At 46.5% G+C, this 13,581-nt stretch overlaps 1 protein-coding gene across 3 annotated transcripts in view; it reads right to left on the reverse strand.

Annotated features, from left to right (window-relative positions):
• The window catches only part of LOC144142071 (uncharacterized), an 88,617-nt gene that overhangs the window by 58,953 nt on the left and 16,083 nt on the right, over positions 1 to 13,581 (reverse strand). The window lies entirely within an intron of this gene.

Here is a 13,581-nt window from a genome sequence, read left to right on the forward strand (position 1 = left end):
AAGCGTGGAAGAAGGCGGAAGAAAGATGGGCAGATGAGGTCAAGTTTGCGGGGATAAATTGGTCGCAGTTAGAACAGGACCGGGAAAATTTGACAACATTCGGAGAGGCCTATGAAAGAAATGCCGGCAGTCTACAACGCCAAAGAAGGCATAGGGGAATGGTTAGATTATTTTTTACTGTTAGTGAAGTTACATTGTTATTTTATTATTATTAATATAATTAGGTGAGAGAGAAAGAAAGAAAAACACGCGCCCAGAGTGGGGACCGAACCCACGCCTTTCGGTCCCCACTCTATATATTTATATATATGCACTTGAGGGTGGTCACCTGGTCCTGTGCGACTGCTCGGGATGAAGCGCCCCTTCTTTTGAATGCCCGGGCTGGAATCCGAACATCTACGAAATTTCGTGGGCTGTTGACTGGCATTGAACCCTCTTCAGCTGTATATGGCAGCAACACTGCCAGAACACAGACCCTTGCTATGCATTATGGAATCTGCACGGGAAATCAAGGGCTCGGTGAATTAAGGCGGGAGAAGGGGTAGACAGTCAAGAAAGCCAAGAAGAGAAAAGAGGAAAATGTGGCAGGCCTCATTACGCTCGAAAGTGATACAGCTTTCTTAAACAGATACAGTATTTTGATACCCTGGCCCTGCCAAATGGCGTCTTTATGTAGAATAGTGTCCGCCATCTGGTCAAAATCATGGATCTCGGGCACAGACGTGAGAGCGTGCTTGAGAATTTTGAGCGCTGCTTTGCAAAAATTAAATCATGTGTATTAGCTGAGAGGTGAAGCACGAGAAGCGTAGTTTTGTGTGAAACAAAGGAAATATGAAGCTAAACCATGAAAACTGCGGTGTTTTTGACCGGTCGGTTGAAGAAGTTTTACACTGCATTGACTTTGGCAGCATTGGGTAGACGTCTTTACTAGTTTTGCTCAGCACCCGACAGTCGACGCAAAAAGCGTACGGAACCGTCTTTTGTTGACCTATTACGATAAGGGAAGGCTAGGGATTCGATAAAGGATACCTCTATTCCGCTTCAGCATGTCGTCTACGTTCTATAGCATAACATAAAATATTTTATGGTATTGTATTCTAATGTATTCTATTGTATTCTATTATGGGAAACGCGATATGTGTGGCAGGGAATAAAACGCGGTTTACCTATAACGGTGCGGTGCATAGGAACATCGGTGCTTAGACAGCAAGGTCGGAATTGCTGGCTTAATGTCTGGTGTGAGATCAGAACTTCCGTGGTGTCAAAAACCGACTCTGGGGATTGTGACTTGGAGACGTGTTTATCTCTCGAAAGTGCAGACAACGGAAGAGCAGGCACTAGATAATTATAGCAAACAAAAGCGAACCTGGTACCTTGGGCCAAAAAATTGTTTCCCTTTGCGTGCTGACTGCACCGAGGCGAGCTGAACGAGACAAAAAACCAAAGAGACGGAAACGCATGACTATACATTTGAAAATAAAATTTCCACATGGTTAGACCAACACATCACCATCGGTGACTCTGTTCAAGCAGACGGATAAAATTGTTTCTTCTCCCGGTCAGAGAAGACAATCGGTAATTGTTTCTAAGCGGCATGTTCTTGGCAATGCAGGGGTCAGCGATATAAATGGCTGGATGGCGAAACGTTATGACCACTCCGACTGACAAAAAAATTCCCACCCAACAATGCCTTCATGTTCCCAAAAGAACAGCACGAGGAACTGTATGTGATGGCGCATGTTGTCGACGACAATACGACCTCTGCAACATTAGGAGGGTTGAATCATGACAGGGTTGACTCCGCAGAGAGTGGTACCACCATATTTAGTTAGAACCTTGTGTATCCTAGAGTTCCGAACAAGACAGTAGTTCAGAGGAGATAGGCATCCCACCAGTAACGACAGAAAAAGTAAGGAAGGCTTTGAAAGAAATAATAGGGGGCAAAGCACCTGTTGAGGATCAAATAAAAGCAGACCTCTTGAAGGATGGCAGAGAAATTGTTCTTGAAAAACTGGCAAACCTGTATACGCAATGCCTAATGACCGCAAGTGTACCGGAATCTTGGAAGAACGGGAACATCATCGTAATCCATAAGAAAGGTAACATGAAGCACTTGAAAAATTACAGGCCGATCAGCTTACTGTCAGTCGTCTACAAGGTACTTACCAAGGTAATTGCTAACCGAATCTTTGCAACCTCAAATTTGAGTCAACCTAAAGAACAAGCGGGGTTCCGTAAAGGTTATTCAACAATGGACTATATTCACACGATCAATCAGGTAATAGAGAAGTGCGCTGAGTATACTGAACCCCTATACATAGCCTTCATAGACTATGAGAAAACATTTAACTCGGTCGAAACCCTAGCAGTCATTCAGGCATTACGGAACCAGGGGTAGATGAGCATTATGTAAGAATACTAGATGATATCTACAATGGGTCCACAGCTACCATAATCCTCCATAGGGAGAGCAGTAAAATACCTATAAGGAAGGGTGTCAGACAAGGAGACACAATCTCTCCAATGTTATTCACAATATGCTTACAAGAAGTATTCAGAACGTTGAATTGGGAACAGGTGGGAGTAAGGGTTAATGAAGAATACCTCAGTAACCTCAGATTTGCGGATGACGTTGCCTTGCTAAGTAACTCGGGGGACGAATTGCAAAGCATGCTTTCCGCACTGGGCGAACAGAGTAGAACCGTGGGCCTGAAAATTAATATGCAGAAAACTAAAGTAATTATCAATAACCTCGGGACAGCAGAGCAGTTTGAGATAGGTGGCGAGGCAGTGGAAGTGGTAAGCGGATATAACTCTTAGGCCAAGTTGTGACCCCAGATCCGAACCATGAGGCAGAGATAATTAGAAGGATCAGAATGGGGTTGGGCCCTTATGGCAGACATTCTCAGATAATGAATTGCAGCCTACCATTGTCGCTGAAGAAGAAAGTGTATGACAGCTGCATCTTACCGGTACTCACCTACGGGGCAGAAACTTGGAGGCTCACTAAGAGGGTTCAACTTAAATTGAGAACGACTCAGCGGGCAGTGGAGCGGAAAATGATAGGTGTAACATTAAGTGACAAGAAGAGAGCGGAGTGGGTCTGGGCACAAACGCGTGTTCAGGACATATTAGTAGAGATTAAGAAGAAGAAATGGACGAGGGCAGAGAATGTAATGCGAAGGCAAGATAACCGCTGGTCATTAAGGGTAACAGAGTGGATCCCTAGAGAAGGCAAGCATTGCAGGGGGCAGCAGAAAGTTAGATGGGCAGGTGAGATCCAGAAGTTTTCGGGGATAAATTGGTCACAGTTGGCACAGGACCGAGGTCATTGGAAAATAATGGGAGAGGCCTTTGCCCTGCAGTGGGCATAGATAGGCTGATGATGATGATGATGATGATGATGATGATGATGATCCTAGAGTATAAATTTGCATGATCGATGGACAAAAACATGCACCTGTATCCACTAAAACTTCAATCCAAACTCCTTTGATGAAGAGTTATTGTTTTGGAAGGAGACTTGAAGGTCATGTCTGCGATGCAATTTCCATCATAAAAATTGCTGCTTTCAGTTTTGCAAAAGCCTGTCGTGAACTTTCAAAGCAGGACGAAAACAAGGAGAAGACCCGCGGTAAGGCAAAGGGGGCCTACGTCTGGTTATCATGCGAAGAAATCGCAAAGACACAAGCAAAACACTGTTTGAAGCTGAAGAGGAAAGAGACGACGCAAGATACTCAGCGCAAGTCAATCGCCCATATCCAGGCTGCAAACAGCCGTTGTTACATGGCCTTCGTTTTTGTTTGGTAGTCGATTGCCGCGGTTCAAACAACCACAGGCGGCCTTGGGTCAACTTTTGCTTGGCCTAATAAATGTGGCCCTCTTTTCAGCCTGAGTACTTGATAGAATGTCGGCCTTTTATATTTCTTTTCATGAAAGTTTTCTCCCTAACGTGAAATTACTCCCTCTGAACCTTTTAACAGGCCTCGTACACGATCAACTGAACGGTTTCCCTTTCCACGCCATTGTCGCAACCGATGCTTCTGTCAGGACGGAGAATGTGGGTGTGGGTATTTGTTCTCCTAGTCTAGATTGGACCATTACCCTCCTGCTGCCTTACTTTACTACGTCTTTCCATGCATTTATTCTCGGAATAGTGTTGGTCATTCGTAAGCTTGGTTCCTCGAAACGACAGGAAATAATTATGACGGATTCATTTACTGTTTGTTCTGCCCTTACTTCCTCAACTTCATTTCCCCTACGTCGAGCCGTTGCTTCTTTATCGCATTCCTCCCTTCGTGAACTTGGTTTTTTCTGGGTAACTGAACATGCACGTATCTTGCTTACAGAATCGGCGAATGCTCTGGCGGGAATGGCATTGGACGGTCCAGTAGTAGATGTTCGGCCGCCCATTTCCCCTATAACTTCATGTCGCTTTCTTAGGCTGTGCTTACTTCAAAGTATGCCTGTTTCTGCTTACGAAAACTCGGAACTCGAACACCTCCGGTACTCATGGAAGTGTAGCATAAGCCAGTCGCGAGCTTGGGAAGTCATCCTCACCAGCTTTCACTGTCGCGTGCGAGAGTTAAGGTATTACTTGCACCGCTCCATTCTGGCCCCTTCCCGTAAGGTTGTTTCTGAAAGGAACCTGAAACAATCGACCATTTCTTCTTCTCCAGCCGACGGTTCTTCTTTATAGGACGAAGATACTTAAAAAGCACATGCAGCCGGCTAAACCTCCCGGTGTCTGGTCATTCGGGGCGAAGGAAGTGGGATTCTGCCACGAGGATCTTTGCCGTGCAGTGCACGCATTCATCGTGTATTCAGGCCGTCCGCCGTGTTACACATCATTTGGCCCTGCTAGATTCCGCTGTCCAGTAAATGCGTGCCTAGCTCACTGCTTCGTCTGCACCACTTTCTTTCTTCGTGTTTCGTACTTCCTACTTTCAATAAATGGTGTGCGTTTTTACTTTTTTTCTGTAATCTCCTTACTTTATTATCTTAGGCACCTAAAGGTAATTCATTCTAATAGGTAATTGTATTTTCCCCACAAAAATTACATAATTTTATTCGATGAAGCGCCTATTTCCTGGCCAATCCGCCTGAGTGGAAACGCGCCATTCATGGAATCATCACCACCACCACAACTGCACTTCCAGGACATCTGCGTAACGAAGTCGTGTCGAAGGGTATTCGTGAAAGACTGCAGCACTTCAAAAGAGCTGTGTTCCCCGTGGCGATGGCGGGAACTGTTAGCGTGCTGTGCTACCACGGCCACGGCACACTACCTGGACATTTCAATGCTACTTCTACCCGTGCCGGTAAACACGACGTACTGCGTCCTAGTCATCCATTCCCGGAGTGTGAATTTTTACCATCTGTTCAAGATAATCACCGTTTTATATACCGGATTGTGTAAGTTTCCTATTGTTCTTTAGGTGGTGTCGGCTGTGATATTTTGATTACGGTTTCGGGTAATAAACGTAGTCTCGTCTACAGTTTCCTTTTCTAATGTATATTATTGTCCAGGAACCTGACAATAATTGGCGTCTGCGACAGGAAGACACTACATCGATTTGTGTAGTACTTGAAAAAACCCGACAAGGAAAAGGGCAGAGCTAATTACAGTTTGGGAACATTTAGGCTTAAGCGGCAAAAAGCTAACGGGGTTAGTGCCCACAGAGCAAATCAGCTGCTGCGAGGAGGCTGCGCTTGAGTTAGAAGCCCTCAAAGAGGTAGCCGTTTTGAAAGAGGATCGAGCAGAAATTCAAAAACGAACATCACTGCTTCGTCTACAGCTTTCTGAAATTGAGGAAGCGCAAAAGGCGGGAGGTCAATATACGGAGGGCGGAAAAAAACTTTGATCGAATACCAGCTGTCTAACTTCCGCGCTCTAGTGCAAACCAGCTGGAACACCGTCTTAGAATCAATTTATGCCAATGAATCTTGGGAACATTAGGTAACTGACGGACATCAGATAGATCTTCGTGCAGCCAATAAAAAACTGTCCTTAAAGCAGAGGTGGCGGCATCTTCCTTGAAAGTTTTCGGATCTGCTGAGCCTAAGGTGAACGATATCTGTAAATCGGATCTGCATGGCACCTTGCCTGATAAGCACCACTATGTATTGAAAAAGACCCTAAATACAGACAGAGATACTCAACAACCCCATACTTTATTCCAACGAGACCGCGTATTGCCCTGAATAAAGCACCCTCCTTGTAATCTAAGACGGCGGCTTGTCGTCGGGCAAAGGGGAGAAGTTCAAAAGCTAACAAAAAGAGCTAAGGCACCACAAAAATGCTATTTCAAAGTTCACTACCAGCTACCGAAACGCAAAGACCACCGGAAGACAGCTTGCTGTGCGTGTGCTCTGCTCAGTGTCTGTCAGAAAGTTTGCATTTGAGCGGGCATCTTGTCACCTAAGAGGAAGGCCCAATCCCTGCTAGGGCAGACGTGTGTACGTCTGACGTGTGTACCGGGAGGCCAGACGTGTGTACCTGTAGACACTGTCGAGAGAGGTACACTCTTCTTGCAGGTTTGCATTTGCGGGTAATTTCTGACCTGTTCACGAGGGTTCTCCTTTGGGCCTGTTGGTATCACATGACGGAACCTTGAAGCGCTAAGATACAGGTGAAAGCGAGTGGGACACACAAGGCGCTACTTCCAACAGTTTTATTAGGAGACAAAAACACACATATATATATATATATATGCACATGACCACTGGCCCACGTCATAATACAATCGTACTGGGGGATGGCTCGCGTCCAACTGCAAGAAGCATGGTTGCACGCTCCTGTTCCACAAGTGCGCCGTTGTTGCCAAGCATAAGAACCAGCTTACGCCAGAGATAATTAAAGCAGACATGATAGCGAAAGCGGGCCACGACTGTGTTAGTACGGCGTCTGTCGCCTTATCAAAGAACGAGCGTGATTTTTTGAATGGAGTGTGACGTGTAAGATTGTAATATGACGCGGGCCAGTGGTCATGTGTATATATATGTGTTTTCGTCTGCTAATAAAACTGTTGGAGGTAGCTCATTGTGTGTTCCACTCGCTTGTGCCTGTATCTTAGCGCTTTAAGGTTCCGTTCTGATCTGTGTAGACCCCTTGTTTATCATGTTTAAAGATAGCGTAAACACGGCGCTGGTGTCTTGAGTGATTATCTACAGTGAGAAGGTTTTTCTGGACTCGTGTTTTTCGTGGTGACGCTTCAAGTGCAATTATGGGGAATACACATTGCATGACTTCGTTTCAAAGAGTGCGTGCTTTGCGTCGGTCTTCTGCGCAGTCACAGTCAAGAGACATTTTTAGAGAAAAGAATCCCGCCATCTCCACGAAGTGAATGATGATAAGAGGGGCGAAGCTAAAATGCTTATCGGTAAAACCGTGAAGCATTCGCCCACACATCATATAAAGACTCCACACGTTGTTAAAAGAGCCATGAAGAGAAAATACAACTTTGTTTAACTGGAAAGAACTAGGATCCATTATCTTACTCAGCTCCATTAAAGCCACAAAAGATATTTTTTAACGACAAAAAGCAAGAAGTATTTAAAAACTTTCAAATTTTGCGCCACAGTGACGTGTTATGAGCAAGAATGACGTCATACGGGCAAACAATAAAACATAATTTTCAGTGCGTAACTGCACGTTAGCATTCAAGTGAGGCGGTCAAATGGAACTAGAGGCCCCATTACAGACGTCCAGTCATGTGTCGTCGCGACAGGTCAGTTAGGCAGCTGCCAATCAGACAAACAAGGTTCCGTGGCGGAATAGAAAAGTTGCGGGAAATTGGCTAGGGTGTCGCCACGGCTTCACACGTTTCCTTTATTATATCCGTTATTTGTTCGAAGATTGCGATGATATTAGTATCATTGTTATCGGGACTAAGCAGTCTTTCTAATAAACCCAACTTGTATTTTGTCCTCATGGCTCCTTTAAAGATCTTCTTGACCGCGCGCACCATCTGAATGAGTGAAGGACATGAGGCGCGTTCGCAGCCTTGCCCACGCCTCGGCCTTTAGCGCAGTGGGAAGAACGCCACGTACCTCCCGTCGCGGCCAGAGAGTCGTGGGATCGAATCCGGGCGCCGCCGCGTCAACACCACCACTCCTTGCTCGCAAAGCTTGAGAGTTCCCACCGCTCCGTTGACAAGTCCGTCGATGACGTCGATGTTTGTGGTGGTCATGTAGGGCTTGTTTGGGACGATGAGAATCTCCATGGGTAAGTTGGCAAATTCAGTGTGTGACATTTTAGCCAACTTGGCCCTCGCCTTCTGCACAGCGTCTTGGGTCGGGTACCCCAGGTGCGTGTCTTGAGTTCGCAGACGACGAACGACAACCTCTTCTTCTTCCTGCCATCCTTGCTGGGTAGCATGGATCTCGTTGAACGTTTTGACATCTGCGTCCAATCTTTGGTTGGCCATTTTCTATAGGCATCATGCCACAATCATCAACAGCGGTATGTACACGGCGCTGGAAAGGATGGGACAGGGCCCGAGTAAGATGAGCTTCACCCCTAAAATGCTTAAGGGGGGACGTGTCAAGCGAAGAAATCGCAAAGACATAAACGAAACACCGTTTAAAGCTGACGACGAAGAAGACGACGGAAGGCACGCAGCGCAAAAGATTGTTTTCCAGTCCACGGCACTACGCGCTCGAGACGAAAGCGTGAGCTCGCGCCGACCACCGGCCACTCGGAAGCCGCCAGCGACAGCGGCCGGTGGCGGAGAAGCGAGGCCAAAAAATTGAACGCCGAGAGAGTCAGAGGGTGTGTTATAACCGGGATTGCGGCGGTCGGGTGGCCGGACCCGTGCCGTCATCTAAGAGGTCCTACACAACCGCAACTTTAAGGGCATCTCCTCCGCAACAAATTCGTCTTGCCGTGCATCGTTTAAAGACAGCGGCGGTTTAAGAGAGCTGTGTTCCCCATGACTGAGACCGGAACTCGGAGTGTGCTGCACTACCGCGGCCACAACACCCTAGCTCACAATTCCAGGCTACTTCCACCCGTTCCGGTAACCACCACGTACTGCATGCTATTCCTTGATTCCGGGACTGTGACTTTTTCTATCCGTTTGGACTAATTACCGTGTCATATACCGTATTCTCTCAGCTTCCCGTTGTTCTTTACTTGGTGTCTGCTGCGTCGTTTCGATCTGGGTTTCGGGTTATATAACCGCAAGCTCATTTGAAGTTTTTTTTTGTAATAAATAGTATTGTACACGAACCTGATACTGGGAGAGTGTTCCGGGCGCAGCAGGTCATACGAGTCATGAGGGGGAGACGGGCGGGTAGCGGGTAGAAAGAGTGCTGTCCGTAAAGGTTTACTCTGGTATCTCGGCGTGGTGTATATAGAGTTGCTGTGCCTCTCATACTGCTGGCGCCTTCGGGAAAAAACGATGGATGTGGACCCGGATTCACAGTAGTAACGAACCGGCTGTGAAGATCGCCATTCGGAATAAGACGGTTGCGTTGAAGATACTGCAGAAATCGGAGCCACATGCGCGCCGGATGGCCCCATCCTTGGCAGCGGCGTCGTCGTTTGGATGACCGGTGGCAGTGTGCAAAGAGAAACAGGAGTTGGTATACAGTAGTGCTCCGCCTTGTACGAAGGATCGACAACATTTCTGGCCAACTTATCCCTAATGCTGTCGCGCAGGGCGGAAACGAAGCTTTCTTTCGGCACTATTGCCTGCATTGTAGTACTGACGTGCGAGTGATGAGTGCCTGAAACGCTGAGCAAGACGTGGCCTTGAAGTTCCCCGCTAGCAATCAACCCAATTATTGCCGGCACGTGTGAGTGCATTGAGAAGCCACCACCCCACATTGCCGGCTGCATCGCATGAATTGAAGCTCTTGAAGTCGCTTCCGCAGGTGCAGTGGTGGCATAGAGGTAGATCATCCACTTCTCTTGCAGAAGCAGCGTAGTTGAAATCCGTGTGCCGGATATTTCTCACCATATTTTTAAAAAATCCGCGTGTTTATGGAATTGCAGAGTGAGGCTTGGGATGCGGCCTGACCCCCGCGACCATTGCCGGTAAAGCACTCCCTCACCCGAGCAGGATTGTCCTCTTGGTAATGGCCACAACCTCCCATGAATACGCCAAATAACCCACGACAATCAGTCTCCAGTGGCTGCGATCAACTGACCAATGCGGTGGTCAGACCTGTGCCACAGAAGAGGGTGCTAAGAATCCCTGGTGCCGGACACGCCGCCATTGCAATCTCAACATGGCAACGTTTAACGCGATAACTTTATATATCGAAGCAAGTATAGAGGTGTTGTTCGAGGAATTATAGAGCGCCAAAATGGATGTCATAGGGCTCATTAGGGCTAGGAGGACAGGTGAAGCCCTTACGGTGCTGAAAAATGGCCACGTTCTGTGTGCGGTCCAGTAGATAGAACCGAACTGGAAGTGCAACTTCTAGTCAATAAAAGCATAGCTCGCAACATACACGAATAGTGTAGCATTTACGAAAGGTCAGCCGGTCTTCTAATTAAGCCTAAGAAGACGTACTATCTCAAGGTGGCACAGGGCTACGCACCTACATCCAGACGCAACGAACAGCTAGTTGAACGCGTTCATGAAGATCTGGAATCGGCAATGGCTCAAATTAAAACACAGTATACCGTAGTTATGGGAGACTTCGATGCTGAAGTATGCAAGAATCAGGCTGGAGACAAGGCAGTTGGGAACTATGGTCTGGGCTGTAAAAATAGCAGGGGGTCCCACTAGTCGAGTTCGCAGGACGGAATAATCTACGCTTCATGAATACGTTCTTCTGCAAACAAAAGGGATGAAAGTGGAAGTGGAGGAGCCCGAATGGTAGCATAAAAATGAAATAGATCTCATAATATGCAATGACCCTGGTGTCGTGCAGGATGTGGAAGTGCTCGGAAAGGTAAGTTAGGGTAGGGACCACCATAAGGCAAGATCTCGAATTGGCCTGCATTTGAGGAGGGATCGCAACAAGCTAGTATGAAAGAAGCCGACTAATGAGCTAGCAGTAAGAAGTAAAGTTGAAAAATTTAGGATCGCGTTGCAGAACCGACATTCAACTCTTACCGAGGAAGCAGAGTTTACGACACAGGAAGCGGCGGACAATATTACACGCATAATCACGGAGTGCGCAGTTGGAGAGGGGGCACGTTGGCTAGACAGGATACTGGTAAACTTTCCCAGGAGCCGAAAGATCTAATTCGGAGACCGCAAACCATGACAATCCCAACCCGAGCTGACAGAATAGAAACTGCGGAGCTTTCAAAGTTAATCAATGAGCCTAAGACAGCTGACATATGGAAGTATAATATGAATAGAATCGAATATGATGCAACGAACGGAGGCAGCCTGAAAGCAGCGAAGTGGCTTCTAGGCATGGGGAAAAATCACGTGTATGCACTTGAAGAAAAGCACGGCAATATCATCAAAAATAGAGATAAAATATTCATAGTAGCCGAGGAATTCTATGGGGATTTTTGCAGTAGCAGGGACATCTAGGAGAATGCGGCGCGAGATAGTAGTTCTGAAGAGATAGACATCCCACCAGTAACGACATAAGTAAGGAAGGAATTGAAAGAAATAGAAGGGGGCAAAGCACCTGGTGAGAATCAGATACAAGCATACCTGTACATGCAATGCTAATGACCTCGACTGTACAGGCGAACGTAATCCTAATGCATAAGAAAGGTAACATGGAGGACTTGAATAATTACAGGCCTATTATATTACTGTCAGTCGTCAACATATTACGGATCAAGCTAATTGTTAACAGAATTTCTGTCACCTTGGATTTCAGTCAACCTAAAGAAAAAGCGGAAAATTGTAAAGGCTATTCAACAAAGGATCATATTCCCACAATCAATCACGTGATAGAGCCGCGCGCTGAGTATACTCAACCCCTATGTAAGCCCTCATAGAATATGAGAAAGCATTTGATTCGGTCGAAACTAAGCAGTCATTCAGGCATTACGGAACCAGGGTGTAGACGAGAAATATGTACAAATACTAGAGGATATTTAATGAGTCCGCAGCTACCATCATTCTTTATAAGGAGAGCAGTAATATACTTATAAGCAAGCGGGTCATACAAGGAACACAATCTCTCCAAAGTTATTAACAGCATGTTTACAAGAAGTATTCAGAACATTGGATTTGGAAAAGGTGGAGTAATGCTAATGGAGAATATCTCAGTACCCACAGAATTGCTGATGACATTGCGTTGCTAAGTAACTCGGGGGACGAATTAGAAATCTTGCTTACAGCACTGGACAAACAGAAAAGAACCGTGGGCCTGAAAATTATATGCAGAAAACTAATGTAATGATCATTAACCGCTGTACCGCACCGCGATGTGCGATAGGTGGCCAGGCGGTGGAAGTGGTACGCAAATATACCCACTTAGGCCACGTTTTGACCCTGGATTTATATAATGAGACAAAGATTATTAGAAGGATAGGAATGGGGTGGATTGCATTCCGGAAGCATTCTCAGATAAAAATTGCAGCCTACCATTGTCTCTGAAGAAGAAAGTCTATGACAGCTGCATCTTACCAGTGGATACCTACGGGGCAGAAACTTGGAGGCTCACTAAGAGGGTTCAACTTAAATGGATGACGACTCAGTGACCAATGGAACGGAAGATGAAAGGTCTAACATTAGGAGACAAGAAGGGAGCGGAGTGGGTCAGGACAAAAACGCGTTTTAAGAACATATTAGTAGAAATTAAGAAGAGATGGACGTGGGCAGGGCATGTAATGCGAAGGCAAGATAACCGTTGGTCATTAGGGAAACGGAGCCCTACAGAAGGCAAGCGTAGCAGGTGGCGGCAGAAAGTTAGATGGGCAGAGGAGATCAAGAAGTTTCAAGGGATAAATTAGTCGCAGTTAGTACAGGACCGGGGTAATTGTATAATAATGGGAGAGGCCATTGCTCTGCCTGGGCGCAGATAGGCTGGTGACGATGACGATGCTGAAATCGCCTGTATGTGGTTATGCCGTCCAGCACGGGTGAGTGGTTGTGTAGGGCAAGTGCTCGAAAAGGAAAAGGTGCGATCTGTTTTAGAATATACCGAACCCGTGTTTTTTTCCGAGATGCCACCATCCACTCGTCTTGACAGGGCCAATACAACATTAATGTAGGCCGTGTAGGTCTCTGTGAGATCTTGCACGTGCTCATTGGATTTTCTCGACAGCATCACAGCGTGTGGAGTCTGGTGCGAAAATTCGACGCGTTTCAGCGGTTAAGCTTTTCGCGTGGTGGAGGGTTCGTGATGATTATAAAGCGACGTTTCACCACCTCGTTATGATGGCCGGACACGGTCAGTATCTTCATCCTATGGAATGAAGCAACTGACGTGGTTGTTGTTTTAAAATAACTCTTCAACATCTTCACTGATAGGCCAGCAATACATGGAGGGTTGAGCTGGCGTCTGGTGATTGTATTGGAAGCCTGGATCGTGACCAAAGCTTTGCTGCCAGAGTCGCCACAATTCACTTCAACCATTTAGGACAGGTATGCAGTAGTAACCACCTACCTTATCGGAGCTCCAGTGGTGCGACCGCGCGAGGTGCACTGC

This window comes from Haemaphysalis longicornis, unplaced genomic scaffold (assembly GCF_048455015.1).
Source record: "Haemaphysalis longicornis isolate Haplotype H1 unplaced genomic scaffold, Haemaphysalis longicornis Haplotype H1 scaffold_6, whole genome shotgun sequence".
Taxonomy (NCBI): Eukaryota; Metazoa; Arthropoda; class Arachnida; order Ixodida; family Ixodidae; genus Haemaphysalis; species Haemaphysalis longicornis.